This window comes from Entelurus aequoreus, linkage group LG21 (genome assembly GCF_033978785.1).
Source record: "Entelurus aequoreus isolate RoL-2023_Sb linkage group LG21, RoL_Eaeq_v1.1, whole genome shotgun sequence".
Lineage (NCBI taxonomy): Eukaryota > Metazoa > Chordata > Actinopteri > Syngnathiformes > Syngnathidae > Entelurus > Entelurus aequoreus.
In genome coordinates this window covers 8,584,972-8,601,301 of record NC_084751.1, presented here as the reverse complement: position 1 = coordinate 8,601,301, position 16,330 = coordinate 8,584,972, and the positions used below count along the sequence as shown (strand labels likewise).

The 16,330-nt window shown below is 45.7% G+C and overlaps 1 protein-coding gene and 1 non-coding gene across 3 annotated transcripts in view; one reads left to right on the top strand and one right to left on the bottom strand.

The window, feature by feature from the left end:
* tor4aa (torsin family 4, member Aa) overlaps positions 1–15,795 on the bottom strand; it is a 73,649-nt gene extending 57,854 nt beyond the window's left edge. The window contains exons 1-2 of one of the 2 annotated variants that reach the window (XM_062030741.1): positions 15,667–15,795; positions 10,775–10,895 (exon numbers count right to left, since the gene is read on the bottom strand). The gene's annotated coding sequence lies outside the window, so the exon portion shown is untranslated. The remainder of the gene's footprint in view (positions 1–10,774; positions 10,896–15,666) is intronic. The other variant, XM_062030742.1, reaches the window with a different exon arrangement.
* On the top strand, positions 1,515–1,621 carry LOC133639133 (U6 spliceosomal RNA). The gene has a single exon (XR_009823747.1). It is a non-coding gene; the product is annotated as a U6 spliceosomal RNA (small nuclear RNA).
* Positions 15,796–16,330: the final 535 nt, after the last annotated feature.

Below are 16,330 nucleotides of genomic sequence, written 5' to 3'. Positions count from 1 at the left end.
GGCGGAGCCAAGTACCCGCGGGGACCGTCGACGGAGGAGACGTAAGCGGTGTGATCGTAAGTGGTGTGACCAGAAACAGAAACAGGGATGCCGAGCAGGGCTAAAAACAAAGCTAAAAGCTATTTCTCACAGAACAGAACTTCCTTCCATCCTTCCTTCAAATGTCCGCTCCCTGGAGAACAAACTGGACTGCCTGAAGCTGGATTTAAATGAAAGACGGGAGATGAGGGACTGCTGCGCCATATTTCACACAGAAACGTGGCTGAAACCATCCGTTCCAGATGAGGCCGTTAGCATCGAGGGGCTAACAGTGTTTCGGTTGGACAGGAGCAGCATTCTCACCGGTAAATCCCAAAGTGTTTGCATATACACCAACAACAACTGGTGCAAAAACGGGGAGAAAAACTGCTCTCCCGATGTAGAAATACTAACTATAAAATGCAGGCCATTTTATTTACCCTGGTAATTCAGAGCTATGATCTTCACAGCAGTGTACATTCCTCCAAGTGCAAACACCAAAGAAGCCCTGAATACTTTATACTGCTCAATCAGTGAACTGCAATCTACACATCCAGAGGGAGTTTTCATCGTGGCAGGGGACTTCGATCAAGCTATAATGAAATCTGTATTCCCCCATTTCCATCAATATGTGAATTTTGCAACCAGGGGTGGAAGCACCCTGGACATGGTTCACAGCAACATCAAACAGGCATTCAAAGCTGCACCCTCCCCCACCTTGGCTCCGCAGACCATCTCTCTGTGATGCTAATTCCTGCATACAAGCCCCTGCTGATCAGGAAGAAAGCTACAGTGAAGCAGGTGAGGACCTGGCCAGAAGGAGCAATGGAAGCATTCCAAGACTGTATATATTATATCATAATATAATATAATAATATAATATATCAGTATATATTATATACTGTATATATAATATGTAATATTGCTACTACAGTACATTTTTAGTGTACTTTATACCTGCATTATCCTTTCCACCCTTACCCTTAACCATCCCTTGTAACTGAGCTACTGTGTGGAACAATTTCCCTTGTGGATCAATAAAGTTTGTCTAAGTCTAAGTCCAAGTCTAAGTCAAACAAGAGAGAGCGATGTACTGAGGCTGCCATCCATGGCACCATCTTAAATGAAAGGTTATTCCATTTCAATTGCAACAAAAAAACATCTCACACTGACTTTTATGTTACGGTCACTGCCATCTTCACAGCCAACTTGGGCGGGGGCCTATGGCGAGACACCAATGGGAGTACTTGGTGTCACATTAATTTGCATATATTTCCCTTCAGCCCCAACCAGACCAGCTCAAACTGCTTAACTGTTTGTTTCTTAGCATTGTTGGTCGTGACTCCACAAAAACATGATCTGAAATATGAAGTTAAAGAACAATGAACAATAAATGATTTATTTCTATGGTGAAAATGTCGTAACACTGCCACCGTGTTTGTAACGTACATTCAAAAAACAGTATACTAATACTTATTGGGCCCAGTGAGAATAATGTGTTACTTCGGTAACACACATACTAAAATTGGAACGATACAGAGAAGATTAGCATGGCCCCTGCAGCAAGGATGACACGCAAATTCGTGAAGCGTTTCCAAATTTTTATCAATTAGAAAATAGTTTTTCTTTACACAATTCCAGGGTAAAATTATTAGAGAAGTTATTTATAGTAGAAGTTTCCAAGGTCCCAACATCGAATCCCGCTTGTAACGGCCTCAAGAACGATGGTCTCAGTCCCAAGCGAGCCACATAAGCGTTGGAACTTCCGCAAGGCCAATTGGAAAGCTTCCAAAAATCTGGAGAAGAGCATTAGTGGTCGCCATCCCAAAGCTGATGAAGCCACCAGAGGATCCACAGAGTTATAGACATATCTCTCTTATGTATCACTTTCAAAATACAGGAGAGACTGATATAAACTCATGTCGAACCTATTATCGATCCACTGCTCCCTCAAGAGCAAGCTGGATTTTGGCGCGGAAGATCAACTGTAGATCAAGTTACTCTCCTGACTCAAGAAACTGAGGACAGCTTCTCGGTTAAGAATAAAGCAGGTGCTGTGTTTGTTGATCTTACAGCAGCCTACGATACCGTTTGGCACCGTGGCCTTACCTGCAAACCTTTGCGCCTACTGCCGGACAGGCACATGGTCTCTTTGATCATGGAACTCGTCCAAAACCGCAGTTTCACCCTTACCACTGGTGATAGCCCAAAAAGCAGGTTGCGACGTCTGAGAAATGGCATCTCTCAGGGATCTTCCCTCTTATTTAACATCTACACATATGATCTGCCAGTAACAACTGCCAAAAAGTTTGCATATGCAAACAACTTGGCATATTTATTTATGTATCGGCAAAAAACTGGCAGGAGTTAGAGGGGTCTCCTCCCCAGGACATGGCAACCTTATTATACGTCATCATCATGGCGCCGATGAAGGCTGCCTGTGTGCTCTTGTGCGCTCTGTTTTGTTTGTTTTTGTGCATAAATTGTGTTTCCGGGTTCTTACACCCGCGAAGAGCTACTGAACATCAGATCCATCATACCTACGGACTTTTTACCAGTCATCTTAGCGTCAGCTGCGGATTTGGTCCATTCTGTGATCAAAAGAGGGAGACCGCACCGAAGAGGGAAGCGTGCGGGCGCCCTTGTCCGTCTCTGCGGACGGGGATTACGCACGGCTCTACCAGGCATCTTTCTCTCCAACGTCCGCTCACTTGCCAACAAGATTGACGACCTATCGTTGCTGATGAGAAGGAACAACGACTTTTCCTCATCTTGTGTGTTGTGCTTCACGGAGACATGGCTGAGCGCAAGTGTCCCGGACAGCGTGGTTCAACTGGAGGGCTTTCATCTTTTCCGCACGGACAGAGACGCGGAGCTCTCCGGCAAAAAAAGAGGCGGTGGAGTCTACTTCTTTGTCAACAACTGCTGGTGTACAGACGTGACAGTGATATCCAAACTCTGCTCTCCTTCTCTGGAATATATCTTCATTCACTGTAAGCCCTTTTACTCACCGCGTGAGATCATTTCATTCATTCTGGTGGCTGTTTACATCCCACCCGGCGCGGACGTGCGTGACACTCAGCGCACGCTTGCAGGACAGATTTTACATGTGGAACGGTCTTTTCCGGACTCTCTTGTTATCGTGCTTGGTGACTTTAACAAGGGAAATTTGAGCCAGGAATTACCAAAGTATAGACAGTTTATTAAATGCCCGACCAGAGAGGAGAACACTTTGGATCACTGCTACACTACTTTGAGCAAGGCTTTTCATGCAGTCCCGCGTGCTGCTCTTGGACTATCAGATCACGTGATGGTGCACTTAATCCCTTCATACAGACAGAGACTACAACTGGCTAAACCTGTTATGAGGACCATTAAGTGTTTCACCGCCGAGTCTATGGACGAGTTGCGTGCATGTTGGGAGACGACAGACTGGGAGGCAATTGGAGTGGCCACGGACAATCTGGACGAGTATATGGACACTGTGACCTGTGAGGCGCGCATCATTCCAACGCGCACCAGGGCTTGTTATAACAACGACAAGCCCTGGTTCACACCCAAGCTCCGACAGCTGCGCAAGAAGAAGGAGGCTGCGTGGAGAAGCGGGGACCGGAGTACCTACAGAGAAGCAAAGTACCACTTCAACAGGGAAGTGGTGAAAGCTAAATCTGTGTACTTTAACCGTCTACGGGAACAGTTCCGCTCCAATGATTCTGCGGCCAATTGGAAAGGGCTAAGGGCCCTTACGAACTATAAGCCCAAAACCCCCCAGGCCCTGAATGACCGGACACTCGCTCAGGGCCTCAACACACATTACTCTCGTCATGAACGGCCTTCAGCTCATCAAAGCCCTGCTCCCCCCACCATCACCCTCCCCACCAATGCCAGCACTTCATTAAAGGAGTTAAAGGACTCAAAGGACTCCAAGAACATCATAGTACTGTAAAGGCCCTCTCCATCCGAGAAGAGGATGTACGCCAGCAGTTCTTGAAGCTGAATACGCGGAAGGCCCCCGGGCCGGATGGTGTCTCCCCCTCCACTCTCAGACACTGTGCGGATCAGCTGGCTCCTGTCTTCACTGACATTTTTAACACCTCTCTGGAGCTATGCCGCGTGCCGTCCTGCTTTAAGACCTCCACCATTGTCCTTGTTCCCAAGAAAGCACGGATCACAGGACTAAATGACTACAGGCCGGTTGCGCTGACGTCTGTGGTCATGAAGTCCTTTGAGCGCTTGGTCCTGCCCCACCTCAAGGACATCACTGCCCCCCTCCTGGACCCACTGCAGTTCGCCTATAGAGCCAACAGGTCTGTGGATGATGCAGTGAACCTGGCCCTCCACTTCATCCTGGAGCATTTGGACTCCCCAGGAACCTATGCTAGGATCCTGTTTGTGGACTTCAGCTCTGCCTTCAACACCATCCTCCCTGGACTGCTACGAGACAAGCTCTACCAGCTCAGCGTGCCCGACTCCCTCTGCAGTTGGATCAATGACTTCCTGACAGACCGAAGACAGCACGTGCGGCTGGGGAAGATTGTCTCGGACAGTCGAACCACGAACACTCGTACTCCTCAGGGCTGTGTACTTTCCCCCTGGGTCTTCTCCCTGTATACAAACTGCTGCACCTTAGTCACCAATCCGTAAAACTGCTCAAGTTTGTGGATGACACCACCCTCATCTGGCTCATCTCGGATGGCGATGATTCCGCCTACAGGAGAGAGGTGAACCGGCTGGCGTCCTGGTGCAGCCACAACAACCTGGAGCTGAACGCCCAGAAAACAGTGGAGATGATCATGGACTTCAGGAAAGTCACAGCCCCACCATCCCCCCTCACCCTGATTGACTCTCCCACCCCCGTCCCCATTGTGGACTCCTTCCATTTTTTGGGCACTACCATCACCCAGGACCTCAAGTGGGAGCCGACCATCAGCTCCCTCATCAAGAAGGCGCAGCAGAGGATGTACTTCCTGCGGCAGCTGAGGAAACTTAAGGTGCCGACCGAGATGCTGGTGCAGTTTTACTCAGCCATCATAGAGTCCATCCTGACCTCCTCCATCACAGTGTGGTTCCCCGGCGCCACAGTCCAGGATAAGCACAGACTGCAGCGCATGGTACATGCTGCTGAGAAGGTGATTGGCTGCAAGCTCCCATCCCTCCAGGACTTGTTCTCCTCCAGGACCAGGAGGCGTGTGTGTCGGATCACAGCTGACTCTTCTCACCCTGGACACAAACTATTCTCCCCTCTCCCTTCAGGCAGGAGACTACGCTCCATCCAGACCCACACCTCCCGCCACCTGAACAGTTTTTTCCCCTCGGCCATCAGGCACATGAACAATAACTCCTAACCGTAGCTCCTTGAATTCCTTTACTTCCTTCTAAGTCTATAACAAGATCTGGTAGCTCAGTTACAGGTCTTTTTATTACCAAATATGTGTTATATGTCTTTTATGTTGCACCATTGCACCAAGAAAAATTTGTAGTTTGTGAACCCGTTCTCAAACAATGGCAATAAAACTATTCTGATTCTGATTCTGATTATACACTTATCTCCAGACATGGAAGTTGAAGCTCAGTGTAACCAAAACGGTGACGGCAGCCTTCCACCTTTACAACAGGGAGGCACAACATCAGCTTAACATCACTGTTGATGGACGTCTCGACCCTTTTCTGCCGAACCAACATATCTCGGCATTAAGTTGGACAGGGCACTCATGGTTCACCGACACCTGGAGTCACTGCACAAAAAGCTAACAACCATGTTGGGCTTTTGAGACGACTGGCTGGATCTAGCTGGGGTGCTGGCGTACAGCGACCCTTGCCTTGGTCCACTCTGCCGCTGAGTACTGCACACCTGCCTGGTGTCGTAGTGTTCACACTCGTCTCATAGATAAGCCTTGCAGCACCTGGTGAGCAAACTGGCCCCCCTTGGAAGTCTCTCCAGAGAGTGGTGAGGACGGCGGAAAAGATCATCAGGACTCCTCTTCCTCCTATCCAGGAGATTGCAAAAAGCCGCTGCCTGACCAGGGCTCAGAAAATCTGCAGAGACTCCTGCTGGACTCTAGAAAGAGGTTCCGCATCTTCTTCCCTCAGGCCATAAGACTCTTGAACGCATCATAATTATCCCCTCGATTCCCCCCAAAAACGGATCAACTCGATGGAATATAAAGACAATATAACTAAGGCTGAAACGACTCGTCGACTTAGTCGACGTCATCGGTTATGTAAATACGTCGACGCCGTTTTTGTGCGTCGACGCGTCGCATAATTACGTCACACTACCGTCATGGCGGAGCGCAAAGCAGACTGTGCGAGCGAGGGGAAAAAAGCACGCCAAAAGTCGTCAAAAGTGTGGGAGTATTTCAATACACAGCCTAATAATGTTGTTGTATGCACAGTGTGTCCAGCGGAAATGGCCTATCATAGCAGCACAACGGCTATGAACCAACATTTGAAAAGAAAACCATCAACCATCAACTTGTCAATCGTCCACGTTAGCATACGTTGTCATCATTACACAAAAACATAAATGTGTCATTTGTATCTGCTAGGGGTGTAACGGTATGTGTTTTGTATTGAACCGTTTCGGTACGGGGATTTCGGTTCGGTACGGGGGTGTACCGAACGAGTTTCTAAGCTAAAGCTAACTTTAGCTGCTAAAGTCTTAACAAGTTGCTTTGGTTCTCTGCCTCTGTCTCAGCACGCAGCATTGTCCCACCCACACAACCATCTGATTGGTACACACGCAGCATTGTCCCACCCACACAACCATCTGATTGGTACACACGCAGCATTGTCCCACCCACACAACCATCTGATTGGTACACACGCAGCATTGTCCCACCCACACAACCATCTGATTGGTACACACGCAGCATTGTCCCACCCACACAACCATCTGATTGGTACACACGAAGCATTGTCCCACCCACACAACCATCTGATTGGTACACACGCAGCATTGTCCCACCCACACAACCATCTGATTGGTACACACGCAGCATAGTCCCACCCACACAACCATCTGATTGGTACACACGCAGCATTGTCCCACCCACACAACCATCTGATTGGTACACACGAAGCATTGTCCCACCCACACAACCATCTGATTGGTACACACGCAGCATTGTCCCACCCACACAACCATCTGATTGGTACACACGCAGCATTGTCCCACCCACACAACCATCTGATTGGTACACACGCAGCATTGTCCCACCCACACAACCATCTGATTGGTACACACGAAGCATTGTCCCACCCACACAACCATCTGATTGGTACACACGCAGCATTGTCCCACCCACACAACCATCTGATTGGTACACACGCAGCATTGTCCCACCCACACAACCATCTGATTGGTACACACGCAGCATTGTCCCACCCACACAACCATCTGATTGGTACACACGCAGCATTGTCCCACCCACACAACCATCTGATTGGTACACACGCAGCATTGTCCCACCCATACAACCATCTGATTGGTACACACGCAGCATTGTCCCACCCACACAACCATCTGATTGGTACACACGCAGCATTGTCCCACCCACACAACCATCTGATTGGTACACACGCAGCATTGTCCCACCCATACAACCATCTGATTGGTACACACGCAGCATTGTCCCACCCACACAACCATCTGATTGGTACACACGAAGCATTGTCCCACCCACACAACCATCTGATTGGTACACACGCAGCATTGTCCCACCCACACAACCATCTGATTGGTACACACGCAGCATTGTCCCACCCACACAACCATCTGATTGGTACACATGCAGCATTGTCCCACCCACACAACCATCTGATTGGTACACACGAAGCATTGTCCCACCCACACAACCATCTGATTGGTACACACGCAGCATTGTCCCACCCACACAACCATCTGATTGGTACACACGCAGCATTGTCCCACCCACACAACCATCTGATTGGTACACATGCAGCATTGTCCCACCCACACAACCATCTGATTGGTACACACGCAGCATTGTCCCACCCACACAACCATCTGATTGGTACACACGAAGCATTGTCCCACCCACACAACCATCTGATTGGTACACACGCAGCATTGTCCCACCCACACAACCATCTGATTGGTACACACGCAGCATTGTCCCACCCACACAACCATCTGATTGGTACACACGCAGCATTGTCCCACCCACACAACCATCTGATTGGTACACACGAAGCATTGTCCCACCCACACAACCATCTGATTGGTACACACGCAGCATTGTCCCACCCACACAACCATCTGATTGGTACACACGCAGCATTGTCCCACCCACACAACCATCTGATTGGTACACATGCAGCATTGTCCCACCCACACAACCATCTGATTGGTACACACGAAGCATTGTCCCACCCACACAACCATCTGATTGGTACACACGCAGCATTGTCCCACCCACACAACCATCTGATTGGTACACACGCAGCATTGTCCCACCCACACAACCATCTGATTGGTACACATGCAGCATTGTCCCACCCACACAACCATCTGATTGGTACACACGCAGCATTGTCCCACCCACACAACCATCTGATTGGTACACACGCAGCATTGTCCCACCCATACAACCATCTGATTGGTACACACGCAGCATTGTCCCACCCACACAACCATCTGATTGGTACACACGCAGCATTGTCCCACCCACACAACCATCTGATTGGTACACACGAAGCATTATCAGCCAATCAGCAGTGCGTATTCAGAGCGCATGTAGTCAGCGCTTCAGCGTGGAGCAGATAGGTGTTTAGCAGGTGAGCATCAGGCAGCGGACTCTCCCCAAATGATAATAAACACCTCCCAGTCAACTACTAGTAACATCACTATGAGCCCGTTGACCTTCTAGAAACTTAAACTGCAGCTCAGCTCGCTCGCAGTCCTGGTTTGAGGTGAAGGCTAATTACCTCTCAGTTCCAGCCACTTCGACCCCTTCTGAGCGCCTATTTTCAGCTGCTGGGAATATTGTAAACAAGAAAAGAACCAGAGCATGTAGACATGCTAACCTTTCTTCATTACAACTGTTAGTCACTCACTGGAATGAGTAGAATTGGTTATTGTGTACTGTGTTGGACTGGATGTTTATTTTGCACATTTTAAAAGCAATACTTAATGTTTACAGTGCTCCAGAATATTTAGATTGGCACTTTTTTGTATTGGATGTTTATCTTTATTTTTGCACATTTTAGCAAATAAGCAATACTTTCACTTTTGTTGAAATGTTTACACTGTTGTTACAGAATATTTCGTTTTGCACTTTTTTGTATTGGATGTTTATCTTTATTTTTGCACATTTTAAAGCAAAATAAGCAATACTTTTACTTTTGAAATGCTTATACTATTGCAGAATATTAAGATTTGCACTGGATGTTTACTTTTATATTTGCACATTAAAAAGCAAATAAGCTACTTTTAATTTTGTTAAATGTTAAAAGTTTTAAATGTTTACATTGTTACAGAATATTTAGTCATGTTGTTGTCAATGTTGACTGAGTGGCCATACTTTTTTTTTTTGTAAATAAAAGCCATGCCTTTTGAAAAAACTGGCCTACTTTTATTTTTTCATCTTCATTTTAAATAAAATAAAATAAAAAATAATCGGTAAAAGGAAAAATAATCTATAGATGAATCGAAAAAATAATCTATAGATTAACCGATTAATTGAAAAATAATCTATAGATTAATCGATAGAAAAATAATCGTTAGCTGCAGCCTTAAATATAACATACATCCATAAACGTGGATGCATATGCAAAAGTGCAATATATTTGTACAGTAATCTATTTATATCTGCACTTTATTGCTCTTTTATCCCGCACTACAACCAGATAATGCAACAACATGTCGTTCTTATCTGTACTGTGAAGTTCACATTTGAAAGACAATAAAGGAAGTCTAAGTCTAACAATGCATGAAACATGAAGACAGTAGATGAGGTCACACTGTATGAGAGACTGAGGACATAATGCATGAAACATGAAGACAGTAGATGAGGTCACACTGTATGAGAGACTGAGGACATAATGCATGAAACATGAAGACAGTAGATGAGGTCACAGTGTATGAGAGACTGAGGACATAATGCATGAAACATGAAGACAGTAGATGAGGTCACAGTGTATGAGAGACTGAGGACATAATGCATGAAACATGAAGACAGTAGATGAGGTCACACTGTATGAGAGACTGAGGACATAATGCATGAAACATGAAGACAGTAGATGAGGTCACAGTGTATGAGAGACTGAGGACATAATGCATGAAACATGAAGACAGTAGGTGAGGTCACACTGTATGAGAGACTGAGGACATAATGCATGAAACATGAAGACAGTAGGTGAGGTCACAGTGTATGAGAGACTGAGGACATAATGCATGAAACATGAAGACAGTAGATGAGGTCACAGTGTATGAGAGACTGAGGACATAATGCATGAAAGAGGTCACACTGTATGAGAGACTGAGGACATAATGCATGAAACGTGAAGTATGAGAAAAGAATGAGGTTCTAAAGGATTCAAACATGATCTCTTTAGTTCCCGCCTCACAAGCACAGACCTGACTACATTCCAAACATTTCACAACTCTTCCTGTCCCCAAGCAATGAGAGCACGAAGTCACTTTTTACCTTCTCGGGTACGACAAGAAGAAGAAGAGGAAAGTGCTGATCTGCAGCGGCCGAGAAGATGAGAAGGACAACAAAGAGCGCCTCACCTCTGACGTCTCACGCGCGACGTGTTGCGTCCATTGCGCGCTGCACCTTCACCGAGTCTGCGCTCTCAGGCTCCTCCCCCCTCATCCTGCTCTGGCGACGTCACGCACTTCCTTTTCTTCTCTGGTGGAAAAAACACTCAAACTTCTTCATGACTCGCCGCCACTGTGCAACACCTCATTGTCACTGCAGCTGCCATGGAAATGTGCGGACGGTTATTTGCATGTTGGGCAACACCCGCACTGCACTCAACTCCTCAGTACTTCATTACTGCAGTACTGTATTTGTTCCGATTCTAAATCAATTCATCATTTTCAAGAATCTAATAAAATGTGTGAACGCTCCAATGCTGAAGTTGAACTGCTATGCTGACAGAATGTAGAATAGTATGGTTGCAAAGCTGAAACTTAAAGGCCTACTGAAAGCCACTACTAGCGACCACGCAGTCTGATAGTTTATATATCAATGATGAAATCTTAACATTGCAACACATGCCAATACAGCCGGGTTAACTTATAAAGTCACATTTTAAAATTCCCCGGAAATATCCGGCTGAAACGTCGCGGTATGATGACGTGTGCGCGTGACGAAGTCCGAGTAACGGAAGTTATGGTACCCCGTAGAATCCTATACAAAAAGCTCTGTTTTCATTTCATAATTCCACAGTATTCTGGACATCTTTTGCAATTTTTTTAATGAACAATGAAGGCTGCAAAGAAGACAGTTGTAGGTGGGATCGGTGTATTAGCAGCGGACTACAGCAACACAACCAGGAGGACTTTGTTGGAGCGCTAGCCGCGCTAGCCGCCGACTTCACCTTGACTTCCTACGTCTCCGGGCCGCCAAACGCATCGGGTGAAGTCCTTCGTCCTTCTGCCGATCGCTGGAACGCAGGTGAGCACGGGTGTTGATGAGCAAATGAGGGCTGGCTGGCGTAGGTGGAGAGCTAATGTTTTTAGCATAGCTCTGCGCGGTCCGGTTGCTAAGTTAGCTTCAATGGCGTCGTTAGCACAGCATTGTTAACCTTCGCCAGCCTGGAAAGCATTAACCGTGTATTTACATGTCCACGGTTTAATAGTATTGTTGATGGATCTGCTATTCCCGTTTAAATTTTAAAAAATCATTTCAGTAGGCCTTTAATTTGACTCAACACAGGGAACCTTACCTGGCCCGGACACGGAAAGGATTGACAGATTGATGGCTCTTTCTCGATTCTGTGGATGGTGGTGCATGGCCGTTCTTAGTTGGTGGAGCCATTTGTCTGGTTAATTCCGATAACGAACGAGACTCTGGCATGCTAACTAGTTACGCGGCCCGGTGTGGTCGGCGTCCGAACTTCTTAGAGGGACAAGTGGCGTTCAGCCACGCGAGATTGAGCAATAACAGGTCCGTGATGCCCTTAGATGTCCGGGGGCTGCACGCGCGCCGCACTGAGTAGCCCAACGTGTGTCTACCCTGCGCCGACAGGCGTGGGTAATCCGATGAACTCCACTCGTGATTGGGATTGGGGATTGCAATTGTTTCCCATCAAGGAGGAATTCCCAGTAAGCGCGAGTCATCAGCCCGCACTGATTAAGTCCCTGCTCTTTGTACACACCGCCCGTCGCTACTACCGATTGGATGGTTTAGTGAGGTCCTTGGATCGGCCCCGCGGGGGGTCTACTCAGGCTCTGGTGGAGGCCGAGAAGACGGTCAAACTTGACTATCTAGAGCAGGGGTCACCAACCTTTTTGAAAGCAAGAGCTACTTCTTGGGTAGTGATTAATGTGAAGGGCTACCAGTTTGATACACACTTCAATAAATTGCCAGAAAGAGCCAATTTGCTCAATTGACCTTTAACTCTATGTTATTATTAATAATTAATGATATTTACACTTAATTGAACGGTTTAAAAGAGGAGAAAACACGAAAAAAATTACAATTACATTTTGAAACAGTTTATCTTCAATTTCGACTCTTTAAAATTCAAAATTCAACCGAAAAAAAGAAGAGAAAAACTTAAAAAAAGAATTTATGGAACATCATTAGTAATTTTTCCTGATTAAGATTAATTTTAGAATTTTGATGACATGTTTTAAATAGGTTAAAATCCAATCTGCACTTTGTTAGAATATATAACAAATTGGACCAAGCTATATTTCTAACAAAGACAAATCATTATTTCTTCTAGATTTTCCAGAACAAAAATTTGAAAAGAAATTCAAAAGACTTTGAAATAAGATTTAAATTTGATTCTACAGATTTTCTAGATTTGCCAGAATAATGTTTTTGAATTTTAATCATAATAAGTTTGAAGAAATATTTCACAAATATTCTTCGTTGAAAAAACAGAAGCTAAAATGAAGAATTAAATTAAAATGTATTTATTATTCTTTACAATAAAAAAAATACATTTACTTGAACATTGATTTAAATTGTCAAGAAAGAAGAGGAAGGAATTTAAAAGGTAAAAAGGTATATGTGTTTAAAAATCCTAAAATCATTTTTAAGGTTGTATTTTCTCTCTAAAATTGTCTTTCTGAAAGTTATAAGAAGCAAAGTAAAAAAATAATGAATTTATTTAAACAAGTGAAGACCAAGTCTTTAAAATATTTTCTTGGATTTTCAAATTCTATTTGAGTTTTGTCTCTCTTAGAATTAAAAATGTTGGGCAAAGCGAGACCAGCTTGCTAGTAAATAAATACAATTTAAAAAATAGAGGCAGCTCACTGGTAAGTGCTGCTATTTGAGCTATTTTTAGAACAGGCCAGCGGGCTACTCATCTGGTCCTTACGGGCTACCTGGTGCCCGCGGGCACCGCGTTGGTGACCCCTGATCTAGAGGAAGTAAAAGTCGTAACAAGGTTTCCGTAGGTGAACCTGCGGAAGGATCATTACCGGGATGGAAAGACGGAAGCTTCGGGGCCGGGTTTCGGCCCGCCCCTTGGCGCGCGCGTGGCACGGCGGGCTCCGCGACCAACGGCAGGCCCTCGCGGCTTGACGGCGGCGCGTCCCAACAGGCCGCGCGTCGGGGTCAAACACAGAAGTCTCAGGGCCTCGTGGTGAGGGGGTGGGCGGCGGGTTTCGGCCTGCTTTCCCCCCCACTCCGCTTGGCGCGCGCGGCACATGACGGGCTCCGCCACCGATGCTCGGGCTGCAGCCCGACGGCGGCGCGGTCCTGGCGGTGACGCACGGTTTTTTTGGGGTACAAAGCAGAAGTCTCAGGGCCTCGGGGCGCGGTTTCGGCCCGCCCTTTGGCGCGTGTGGCACGGCGGGCTCCGCGACTGACGGCCGGGCTGCAGCCCTTCGGCCGGCAGGCGCGTCCCGGCGGGCCGCTCGCCCCTTTCGGAACCTTGAACCGGCATCCGCTTCCGAGCGGGGGCTTTCGGGCACCCAACTCGCCTCCCTCCCACGGAGGGAGGAGGGGGGTTTAATGTCTGGTTTAATGGTTTGAATTTCCAGGAAAAATGTAATTTGGTTTGGAACTTGGGAAAGTGTTAGTTTGAATGTCCAGGATGAGTGGAATGTGTTGAAGGTGGAATGGTTTGAATAGGTTGAAAAATGTGGAAATTGTGGAAGTTTGAAAAATTTATAATTCATTTTGAATGGGGGGTAAATGTCCCTAAAAACTGGGAATTCTAAGGACGGGGCGAGGCTCACCACTTTGTCAACAAATGCCTCAGCAAATTGTTGAATTAACAACATTTCTCAAGCAGCTATTGCAAGGAATTTAGGGATTTCACCATCTAATGTCTGCAATATCACCAAAAGGTGCAGAGAATCTGGAGGAATCACTGCACATAATCCATGATATTATGGACCTTCCATCCCTCAAAAAGCGACACCAGCGTGTAAAGGATATCACCACATGGCCTCAGGAACACTTCAGAAACCCACTGTCAGTAACTACAGTTGGTCGCTACACCTGTAAGTGCAAGTTAAAACTCTACTATGCAAAGCCATTTATCAACAACACCCAGAAACGCTCATCTAAGATGGACTGATGCAAAGTGGAAAAGTGTTCTGTGGTCTGACGAGTCCACATTTCAAATTGTTTTTGGAAACTGTGGACGTCGTGTCCTCCGGACCAAAGAGGAAAAGAACCATCTAGATTGTTCTAAGCGCAAAGTGTAAAAAGGCAGCATGTGTGATGGTATGGGGGTGTATTAGTGCCCAAGACATGGGTAACTTACACATCTGTGAAGGCACCATTAATGCTGAAAGGTACATACAGCTTTTGGAGCAACATATGTTGCCATCCAAGCAACGTTATCATGGACGCCCCTGCTTATTTCAGCAAGACAATGCCAAGCCACGTGCTACTACAGCGTGGCTTCATAGTAAAAGAGTGCGGGTACTAGACTGGCCTGCCTGTAGTCCAGACATTGAAAATGTGTGAAGGCTAAAATATGAGAAGGGAGACTGTTGAACAACTTAAGCTGTACATCAAGCAAGAATGGGAAAGAATTCCACTTCCAAAATGTGTCTCCTCAGTTCTAAAACCTTTACTGAGTGTTGTTAAAAGGAAAGGCCATGTAACACACTGGTGAAAATGCTCCTCTGACTACTTTTTTGCAATGTGTTGCTGCCATTAAATTCATGATTATTTGCAACAAAGACTAAGTTTCTCAGTGTGGACGTTAAATATGTTGTCTTTGCAGTCTATTCAATTAAATATAAGTTGAAAAGTATTTGCACATCATTGAATTCTCTTCTTATTTAGCATTTCCACGACGTGACAACTTCACTGGCTAACTGCGATGCGCTTTAATGGCGCTCAGCTCGCTCTCATCTGACCAGCATGTCGGACAACAGCACAAACTAGCATCATTGTTTGCCAAAATGAACGGTTCCGAAAATAAATAGTGGACTACGGAGCAGAAAACAGGACAAAATAAAATGTTTCAGGAACTTACGTGAAAGCGCCACCGCTCCCGCCTCCGACTGCTCGCCCACAAACACGCACGCGCTTCACGCCGACATCAAAGCAACATCTGCCGTTAAACTGCCGGAGCCAAAATATTGTCCTCTTCCGTCCTAATCTTCCAAGTGAAATGATGCAATTCAGAAAATGTTGACTTTGATTGCACAAAATTCTTGAACGGCCAATAAAAAGATGGGATTTGACCAAAAAAAAAATCCGACCTTTTTTTTTTTTAAATATATCTTTATTGATAAAGTTGAACCCACAAGTGAACAAGGACACTTACTTTTTTTCCTTACCTATGCTTAAAATACTTTGACTAAACTCTTAACACAGACTTACACCTACAAAACACAATTGGCCAAATAGATCATTTTCTTCTCAAAAGCATATTTTGTTAACTTTATACTAACTCTTCATTTCAAAATAGAAGACATCTTTCTCTGCACACATTAACTTTACCAAAACACTGGACATCTGACTCAAAATGAAATTATTCTTTCAAAGAATATCTCTTGTTTTCACTTCACATGCACACCAGCTTTCAAAATACTGGCTATTGTGGACATTACAAAAACTGCATAGACTTTTATGTTTCAGTTTTACAGGTATTTGCATGCAAAACATGCAATCCACAGTTTTTACGCCTCATTTTT